Here is a 10,527-nt window from a genome sequence, read left to right as displayed (position 1 = left end):
CAGCTACTTGGGAGGCGAAGACAGGAGGATCATTTGAACCTGGGAGGCAGAGGTTGCAGTGAGCCCGAGATCTTGCCACTGCATTCTAGCCTGGGTGACAGAGCTAGACTCTATCTCAAAAAGAAAACAAAAAACAAAATACCACAAAATGGGTTGCTTAAACAACAGAATTTTATTTTCTTACAGTTCTGGGGGCTGGAAGTCTAAGATCAAGGTGTCAGCAGGTATGGTTTCTCTTGAGGACTCTCTCCGTGGCTTGCGGATGGCTACTTTCTTGCTACATCCTCATATGGTGTTTTCTTTATGTACTTGCATCACTGATGTCAGTCAGTGTCTCCAAATTTCTCCTCCTTATAAGGATACCAGCTAGATTAGATTAGGGATCACCCTAACAGCCTTATTTTAACTCAATCACTTTTTTTTTTTTTTTTTTTAAGATGAAGTTTTGCTCTTGCTGCCCATCCTGGAGCACAATGGCATGATCTCGACTCACTTCAACCTCCACCTCCTGGATTTAAGCAATTCTCCTGCCTCAGCCTCCCAAGTAGCTGGGATTACAGACACCCACCACCACGCCTGACTAATTTTGTATTTTTAGTAGAGATGGGGTTTTACCATATTGGTCAGGCTGGTCTTGAACTCCTGACTTCAGGTGATCCACCTGCCTCAGCCTCCCAAGGTGCTGGGATTACAGGTGTGAACTACCACGCCTGGCCCTCAATCACTTCTTTAAATGTCCTATCTCCAAATACAGTCACATTCTAAGGTACTAGGGGGTTATGGATTTGAACATGTGAATTGAGAGGACAGGAGGACACAATCCAGCCCATAACATAAGCTCCTTGCAATTTCATATGAACTGAAGATCAGATTTTCCATTTCTGCAAAAAAGGCTTTTGAAATTTTGTTAGAAGTTGTCTTGAATCTGTAGATAACTTTGGGTAGTATTGATATTAATTCTTTCCATTCATTAGCACAAGATGTCTTTCCATTTATTTAGGCCTTTCTTGATTTAGGACTTTCAGGAATGTTTTGTAATTTTCAGTGTACAAGTCTTTCACTCCTTGGTTAAATTCATTCCCAGATATTTCATGCTTTTAGATGATATTGTACATGGAATTGCTTTTTAAATTTCCTTTTCTGATTGTTCAATATTGGTATATAGAAACATAACTAGTTTTTGTGTGTTGATCTTGTACCCTGAATTTTTGCTGAATCATTTTTTGCTCTAGGAGTTGCCTTACATTCTTTGGGATTTTCTATGTACAAGATCATATTGTCTGTCAATATAGTTTTACTTCCTTTTCAGTTTGAATGCTTTTTATTTCTTATATAATTGCTGTGGCTGCAACTTCTAGTACAGGCCTGGAGCAGTGGCCAGTGGCTCACATCTGTAATCCCAACACTTCGTGAGTCAGAGACAGGTGGATCCCTTGAGCCCAGGAGTTTGAGACAAGCCTGAGCAACATGGCAAAACCCTATCTCTATAAAAACAAAAATTACCCAGGTGTGGTGGCACATGCCTGTGGTCTCAGCCTCAGGAGACTGAGATGAGATGGTCACTTCAGCCCAGGAGGTCAAAGCTGCAGTGAGCTATGATGGTACAACTGTACTCCAGTGTGTACAACACTGTGAGACCCTGTCAAAAAAAAAAAAAAAAAAAAGTAGAAACTTCCAATACAATGTTGAATAGCACTGGTGAAAACAGACATTTTTGACTTGTTTGTGAAGTTATGGGAAAAACTTTCGGTCTTTTCCCATTGAGTATGATGTTAGCTGTGGGCTTTTCATAAGTGCCTTTATTATGCTGAAGAACCTTCCCTCTATTCCCAGTTTTCTGAGAGTTACTTTTCAAATAAAGTTCTGTTTCTAATTCTGAGAGTTTTTATGGAAAAGTGTTGGCTTTTATAAATGCCTTTTCTGTACCAATTAAGATAATCATTCTATTAATGTGATGTTATATTAATTTGATTTTCTTATGTTGAACAACTTTTGCATTCCTGTTACAAATTCCACTTGGTGATGATATATAATGTATTGTATTTGGTTTGCTAGTGTTTTGCTGAAGATTTTTGTATTGATATTCATAAGGGATACTGATTTTTATTTTTTTCTTTATGTCTTAATATGGCTTTGTTAGTAGGGTAATGCTGGCATCTGAATAAGTTAGGAAGTATTCCCTCCTCTTTGAATTTTTTTGGAAGTGTTTGAGAAGGATTGATATTAATTTTTCTTTAAATCTTTAGAAGGCTTCATCAGTGAATCCATCTGGTCCTAGGCTTTTCTTTGTTGAGAAGTTTTGATTAAATGTTTTTACTTGTTATATGTCTGGTAAGACTTTCAATTTCTTTTTGAGTCAATTTATGTAATTTATATGTTTCTAGATATTTGTCCATTTCATCTAGGTTATCCAATTTTTGGTGTATAATTGTTCATAGTATTCTTATATAATGCTTTTCATTACTGTTTGTTCAGAAGTAATGTCCCTGCTTTCATTTCTGATTTTGATTATTTGCATGTTCGTGTGTGTGTGTCGAGCTAAAGGTTTGTCAAAATTTATTTTTTTCAACAAACTAACTTTTGGTTTCATTGATTGTTTTTCCATGATCTATTTTTATTTATTTTTACTCTAATCTTTATTTCCCTCTTTGTGTTAGCTTTTGGTTGAGTTTGCTCTTCTTTTTCTTGAGCCTTAAGGTATGAAGTTAGGTTATTGATTTGAGATATTTTTTCTTTTTTTATATAGGCATTTACAGCTATACATTTCCCTCTGAGTACCGCCTTTACTGCATCCTGTAAGTTTTGGTATGTTGTGTTTTCATTTTCGTTTGTCTTTAAGTGTTTTCTAATTTCTCTTATGATTTCTTTGACCTATAATTTGTTTAAGAATGTGTTGTTAGCCAGGCACGGTGGCTCATGCCTGTAATCCCAACACTTTGGGAGGCCAAGATGGGTGGATCACCTGAGGTCAGGAGTTTGAGACCAGCCTGGCCAACATGGTGAAACCCTGTCTCTACTAAAAATACAAACTTAGCCAGGCATGGTGGTGGGCACCTGTAATCTCAGCTACTTGAGAGGCTGAGGCAGGAGAATCGCTTGAACCTGGGAGGCAGAGGTTGCAGTGAGCCAAGCCCACGCCATTGCACTCCAGCCTGGGCAACAGAGCGAGACTCCATCTCAAAAAAAAAAAAAAAAAAAAAGGTCAAGTAATCGGTGGTCTGATCACTGTAATCCCAGCACTTGGGAGGCCGAAGATGGGCTGGACTGTCACCGGAGATCGACCATCCTGGCTAACACGTGTAAAACCCCATCCTACTAAAAAGTACAAAAACTACCCGCAGGTGGCAGGCCTGTAGTCCCAGAAGCTACTCGGGAGGCTGAGGCAGAATGGCTGTGAAACCCAGGAGGCGGAGTCGCCAGGGTGAGCCGAGTTCAAGGCCACTGCACCCAGCCTGGGTGATGAGCAAAGACTCTGTCTCAAAAAAAAAAAAAAAGAATGTGGTGTTGGCCAGGCGTGGTAGCTCACACCTGTAATCCTAGCACTTTGGAAGGCCAAAGTGGATGGGTTGCTTGAGCTCAGTAGTTTGAGACCAGCCTGGGCAACATGGTGAAACCTCATCTCTACGAAAAAAATACAAAAATTAGCCGGCCATAGTGGTGTGTGCTTGTAGTCCCAGCTATTTGGGGGACTCAGGCAGATGGGTCACTTGAGCCCAGGAAGTGGAGGTTGCAGTTAGCCAAGATCATGACACTGCCCTCTAGCCTGGGAGATACAGTAAGACCCTGTCTTTAAAAAAAAAAAAAAGTTTTGGTTAATGACCATATATTTGTGGATTTTTTCCACCTATTACTGATTTTTAGATTTATTCCACTGTGGTCAGAAGATACTTTGTATGATTTCAAACTTTTAAAATTTATTTGGACTTGATTTGTATTCTAACATACGCTATATTTTGGAGAATGTTCCGTGTACATTTGAGAAGAATGTATATTCTGCCGTTACTGGGTGGAGTGTTCTATATATGTCTTTAGGTCTAGTTGATTTATGGTGTTGTTCAAGCTTTCTATATCCTTAATGATCTTCTGCCTAGATTTTCTATCCATTATTAAAAGTGGGATGTTGGCTAGGTATAGTGGCTTATGCCTGTAATCCCACCACTTTGGGAAGCTGAGGCAGGAGGATCATTTGAGGCCAGGAGTTGAGACTAGCCTGGGCAGGTGATGGTATGCACCTGTATTCCTAGTTACCCAGGAGGCTGAGGCAGGGGGATTGCTTAAGCCCAGGAGTTGGAAGCTGTACTATGATCACACCATAGTATTCTAGCCTGGACAACAGAGCAAGACTCTGTCTCTAAAAATAAAACACAACAAAAAGTGGGACATTGAAGTCTACAGCTATTATTGTAGAATGATTTCTCCCTTCACTTCTGTCAATATTTGCTTCATATATTTGGAACTCCGATGTTTGGTGAATATATGCTTATAACTACATAATTATATAATATATATGCTTATAATTATATAACCTTGGTGAATCAACTTATGATTTATTGATGTATAACATCCTTGTCCCTTGTAATAGTTTTTGGCATAAAGCCTGTTTTGTCCAATATTAGTATAGCAACCCCGGCTCCCTTTTGGGAACTATCTGCATGGAATCTTTTTCTATCCTTTCACTTTCAGCCTATCTGTGTGTTTGAATTTAAAGTGTGTTTCTTGTAGACAGCATACAGTTGGTTCATGTTTTTAAAAACTCATTTTGTCATTCTCTGTCTTGATTGGAAAGTTTCATCTATTTACATTTAAAGTAATTACTGATAAGAAAAGACTTTTGCCACTTTGCTATTTGTTTTCTATATATCTTATAATTTTTTGTCCTTTGTTTTCCTTTTGTATTTTGTTGATTTTCAGTAGTGAACCATTTTGATTCCCTTTTCATTTCCTTTGTGTATAGTTGGCTGGTATTTTCTTTGTGAAGAAGACTACAGTAAAATCAAATTTTACTGTGGGGCTTACATTTCCCATCAGTATTAGTCTGCTAGGGCTGCCATAACAAAGTACTATAGACTGGGTGATTTAAGCAACAGAAAATTTATTTTCTCACTATTCTGGAAGCTACAAGTTGGAGACCAAAATGTCAGGAGAGTTGTTTCTTTCAGCACTTTAAAATATGTCATCCTGTTGCCTCTGGAATCCATGGTATCTGATGAGAAATGGGAAGTAATCTTATTGAGGATAATTTGTACATGATGAGGTGCTTCTTGGTGCTTTCAAGGTTGTCTTTGGCTTTGAACAATTTGACTATGATGTGTTTCAGTGTGGGTCTCTTTGATTTTTATCTTACTTGAAATTTGGTGAGCCTCTTGGTTTTGCAGATTCATGTCTTTTATCAAATCCAACCCAGGGCTTCTTAATTTCTCTGTTTTTATTTTTATTTATATTTTATTTTCAGTTGAAAATCTCTAGGGGTTTCTTTGAGGTTTTGGGCCCTATTGTCAGAGGCATGTGAACCAGAGCAATTCCATCTTAAATAGGAGCTGGGCAAAATGAAGTTGAAACCTACTGGACTGCATTCCCAGATGGTTAAGGCATTTTAAGTCACAGGGTGAGACAGGAGGTCAGCAAAAAATACAGGTTATAAAGACCTTGCTGATAAAACAGTTTGCAGTAAAGGAGCTGGCCAAAACCCACCAAAACCAAAATAGCAATGAGAGTGACCTCTGGTTGTCCTCACTGCTATACTCCACCAGTACCATGACAGTTTACAAATGCCATGGCAACATCAGGAAGTTACCCTATATGGTCTAAAAAGGGGAGGCATGAATAATCCACCCCTTGTTTAGCGTATCATCAAGAAATAACCATAAAAAAATGGACAACCAGCAGCCCTTGGGGCTGGTCTGTCTATGGAGTAGTCATTCTTTTATTCCTTTACTTTCTTAATAAACTTGCTTTCACTTTGCACTGTGGACTCGCCCTGAATTCTTTCTTGCGTAAGATCCAAACCCTCTCTTGGGGTCTGGATTGGGACCCCTTTCCTGTAACATATTTTTCTGTCCTGTAACACTATGGTTTAAATATTTTAAATACAAATTAAACATAATCAATACTCTTGTAGAAGAAGTTAAACACTTTTTTTCATTTCTTATGAATAATCAGAGGGTTGTAATCTGGGTTATCTCATAATATATTTGTTTTTTTCATTCTGTATGTTCATTATCGCAAACCATTTCTCATTGGAGGAAGGATGTGACTAGTTTTTCGGGGTTCTGGCTTGCAGGGTACAGTGTTTCTTTGGGTTGATGGAACCCTTGTGTGATATTGTGAAATACATATATTTGGTCTTCATTCCTGTTTCTTGACATAACTTGTAAAACACTTGGAATCTCTGGAGTTATGAGTGTCTTTTTCTATGCTAATGAGATGACTGGTGGCTGGGGCCTTTGTAGCTTCGGAATAGGGGCTGGTTATAGGAAAGACCAAGGCATGATTAGAGGGTTGAGGCTTTTAGCTCCACCCACCAACCTGCAGGGAGAGAAGCTGAAGGTTAAGCTGACCCCCAGTGGCCAATGATTTAATCAGTCTTCCCTATGTAGAGCTCCCAAACAGCTGGATGCTCCTTATCAGGCTGAGGAAGTTCCCTTTTATTTTTATCATGAAAGCGTTAAATTTTGTCAAATGCCTTTATTCTTTCTGTTGAGATAACCATGTGGTTTTGTTCTTTATCAATGTGGTGTATTACATTGATTGATTATTGTATGCTTAGCTGATCTTGCATTCCTAAGTTCCACCTGGCTGTGATGTACAATCATTTTTACATATTGCTGCATTCAGTTTGCTACTATATTATAGAGGACTTTTATGTTCACATTAATAAGAAAGATATTGGTCGGTAGTTTTCTTGTGACATTTTTGTCTGATTTTGGTATCAGGGTAAGACTGGCCTCACAAAATGAGTTGGAAGGTGTTTCCTCCTCTTCTGTTTTTAGGGAGATGTTGAGAAGGATTGGTGTTCTTTGTTAAAATGTTTAATAAAATTCAGTGGTGAAGCCACCTGGTCCTGGGCTTTACTTTATGGGAAATTTTTATATTACTAATTCCATCTTCACTTGTTATAGGTCTATTCAAGTTTAACATTTCTTGTTGAGTCCTTTTCATTAATTTGCATCTTTCTAGGAATTTCTATGTTACCTGGGTTATCTAATATTTAGCATACAATTATTTACAGTATTCTCTTGTAATCCTTTTTATTTCTGTAAGGCTGGTAGTAATGTCCTCTCATTCATGCTTTTAGCAATTTGAGTCTTCTTTTTTATTAGTCTAGCCTCTTTTCTATTAGTCAAAAATGGGGCCTTTCAGGTGGGGTTTCAGGCTTTGGTGAAATGGGTGTGGGAGGAAATGGGAAGGGTGACTTGTGAAAATACCTAATTGCAGGGCCTATTTTGCAAAGAAGATATTCGTTAAGCCACGCTTCTCAGACATGGGTGTGCACGGGCATGAGGTGCTGTGTTTCTGGCCAGTTCCTGGAGGCACCAAAGCTGCTGGTCTGCAGACTGTTAAGTGAGGGGCTGGAGGACTTTGCTTTCTTATTCATGGGCTTCTTTCCTTTGTGACTTGAGATCATCTGAGTGGAGTAAACAAGCATGTAACTCTATATACAAGATAGTTCTTAACTTTTTAAAATTTCCTCTTTTTATAGCAGGGTGAGACAAATTGTTCAAAAGTCTATTCAGCTTCTTCCTGAGCTTGCTGTGAACTGATGACTACTAATTCCTTTCCTCATTGTTTCTGATCCTATTCCTTGGGGGAAAGGCTTCCTTATGACATAGAAGCCCGTTCTTCCACATCCAGTTATTTCTTTGAAGAAGATGGGGGAGCAAAACTGCTTCCTACTTTTCTTTGACCTTTTCCTGAGGTTCAGCTAAAATGAGGTGGGCAGACAAACCTTGGTCTTTTTCCAGGTTGGTAACTTTTGCCACTATTTAAATTTTCATTTTTCTGCCTCAGTCCCTGAGGGACACACTAGCTGGCACACTCACCTTGTCCTTGCAAGTGGAAGACGGAATCTCTGGATGAGGGTGTGGGCCAGGAGGTGGGAAGTCTGGACACTGTTGCTCTGTTCCTTTCCAGACCCACGTGGTCCTGGGGGTCCTGGACCTCCTCCAGGGCTGCCACGTGGACTCTGACAGCCCAGGGTACGGCTGTGCTGTGTGACTCTCCCCTTCTTCCTCTCCATCCTTGATTATTTCAAGGCCTATGTCGAGCCAGACACAGCACAGACCCCACGGGCCCCTACAGTCCACTTCCAGCGGGCTCTGCTCCCTGGATGTCCACAGGCCCTGACACTCATTGTGTCCAAATCCGAGTGGTTGTCTTCCCTGGAAAGTCTGATTCTGTCTCTAGCATTTCCTAGTTACGTGACTCACACTGCCTTCTCAGTCATTCTGATTTTATTTAATTAATTTATTGATTTTGAGATAGAATCTCGCTCTATTGCCCAGGCTGGAGTGCAGTGGCGCAGTCTTGGCTCACTACAACCTCCGCCTCCTGGGTTCAAACGATTTTCCTGCCTCAGCCTCCCGAGTAGCTGGGACTACAGGCATGTGCCACCATGCCCGGCTAATTTTGGTATTTTTAGTAGAGACAGGTTTCACCATATTAGCCAGGATGGTCTCAATCTCCTGACCTTGTGATCTGACCGCCTTGGCCTCCCAAAATGTTGGGATTACAGGTGTGAGCCACCACGCGTGACCATCATTCTGATTTTAAACCTTAGAACAGGCTGCATGTAGTGGCTCATGCCTGTAATCCCAGCACTTTGGGAGGCTGAGGCGAGTGGATCACCTGAGGTCAGGAGTTCGAGATTAGCCTGACCAATATGGTGAAAACCCATCTCTATTAAAAATACAACAATTAGCCAGGTGTGGTGGTATGTGCCTGTAATCCCAGCTACTCAGGAGGCTGAGACAGAATTGCTTGAACTCAGGAAGCAGAGGTTGCCGAGAGCTGAGATCATGTCACTGCACTTCAGCCTGGGCAACAGAGCAAGACTCCACCCACCCACTCAAACAAACAAACAAAAAACCTTAGAACAAACCGCAAAAGTAATCAAATGGATTAAAGTTTGGGAAAGGCAGAAAAGCACAAGGTAGGAAATAAATCACCTATAATTCCAGCCTCCAGAGAGAACCACTGAAAATGCCTGAGGGTATTTCCTTCCACTTCTTTTACTAATCACATATTGCTTCACCTTCCATGCTTCAGAAGCAATATGTGATTAGGGAAAAAAAGTGGAAGGAAATATGTGTTCAATGTGTTTTCAGTGAATAACACAGCCTTGACGTTTGTCCATTTCAGTGATTGGTTTTTCTAAATCATTATTTTTAGTGGCTGCAAAAAGCACCCCTTTTGGAAATCATCCTGAATTTTTCTTCTTAACCATACTGAGTCTTTCTTCACCTATTGCTGGGTACTGTGGTTGTTTCCAGTTTCTCAACCTGATTCAACACTGCTGCGAGCAGCATGCATGCATCTGTGCTGTCATCCCCACCCTGCAGTGTGTCACTTGAATTACTGTTGGGCTCCAACTGATGTTGCACCTCCTTCCCCTCCCAAGCAAGCCCGAGCCTGGAGCAGATTATTTTCTTTTACAATAGGTGAAATCAGCAGGTTTTTCTTATATGAACTTTGGGTTTTATGTCATGCCTTTTCTACTCTGAGATGACAAAAATATTTTCTTCATGGTTTCTTCTCATATTTTTATGTTTAATCTTTCACTTTTAAAGCATTGGCACATTAAGAATTTATTTCTGGCCAGGCGCGGTGGCTCACTTCTGTAATCCCAGCACTTTGGGAGACTGAGGCAGGTCGATCACTTGAGACCAGGAGTTTGAGACCAGCCTGAGCAACGTGGTGAAACCCTGTCTCTATAAAATACAAAAAAATGAGCCAGGTGTGGTGGTGTGCACCTGTAATCTCAACTACTTGGGAAGCTGAGATGGGAGGATGGCTTGAGCCCCAGGTCAAGGCTGCAGTGAGCTGTGATTGTGCCACTGCACTTCAGCCTGAGCAACAGAGCAAGACCCTGTCTCAAAAAACAAATTTTACTTCCTAGACACCTACCCAGTCATCCTAACACCATTTATTGAGTAATCTATCTTTTTTTCAGTGATGTGAAATATCACTGGATATCAGTGTGTTGATCACATATTGATTTCCTGTGTGTTTTGATTTCTGTGCTCTGTTCAGTTTCACTTTTTCGTCTAAAAAAGTCAGTGCCTCACAGTTTTAATCATGGCAGCTTTATGATATATTTTCATATCTTAGGGCCAGTCCTTTCTTTTTACTCTTTGTATTAGTTCATTCTCACACCACTATAAAGAACTACACAAGACTGGGTAATTTATAAAGAAAAGAGGTTTAATTGACTCACAGTTCTGCAGGCTTAACAGGAAGCAGGAGTGGGAGGCCTCAGGAAACTTATAATCATGGTGGAAGGTGAAGGGGAAGCAAGCACATCTTACCATA

The sequence above is a fragment of the Papio anubis genome, chromosome 7, assembly GCF_008728515.1.
Source record: "Papio anubis isolate 15944 chromosome 7, Panubis1.0, whole genome shotgun sequence".
Lineage (NCBI taxonomy): Eukaryota > Metazoa > Chordata > Mammalia > Primates > Cercopithecidae > Papio > Papio anubis.
This window is presented reverse-complemented; position numbering follows the sequence as displayed.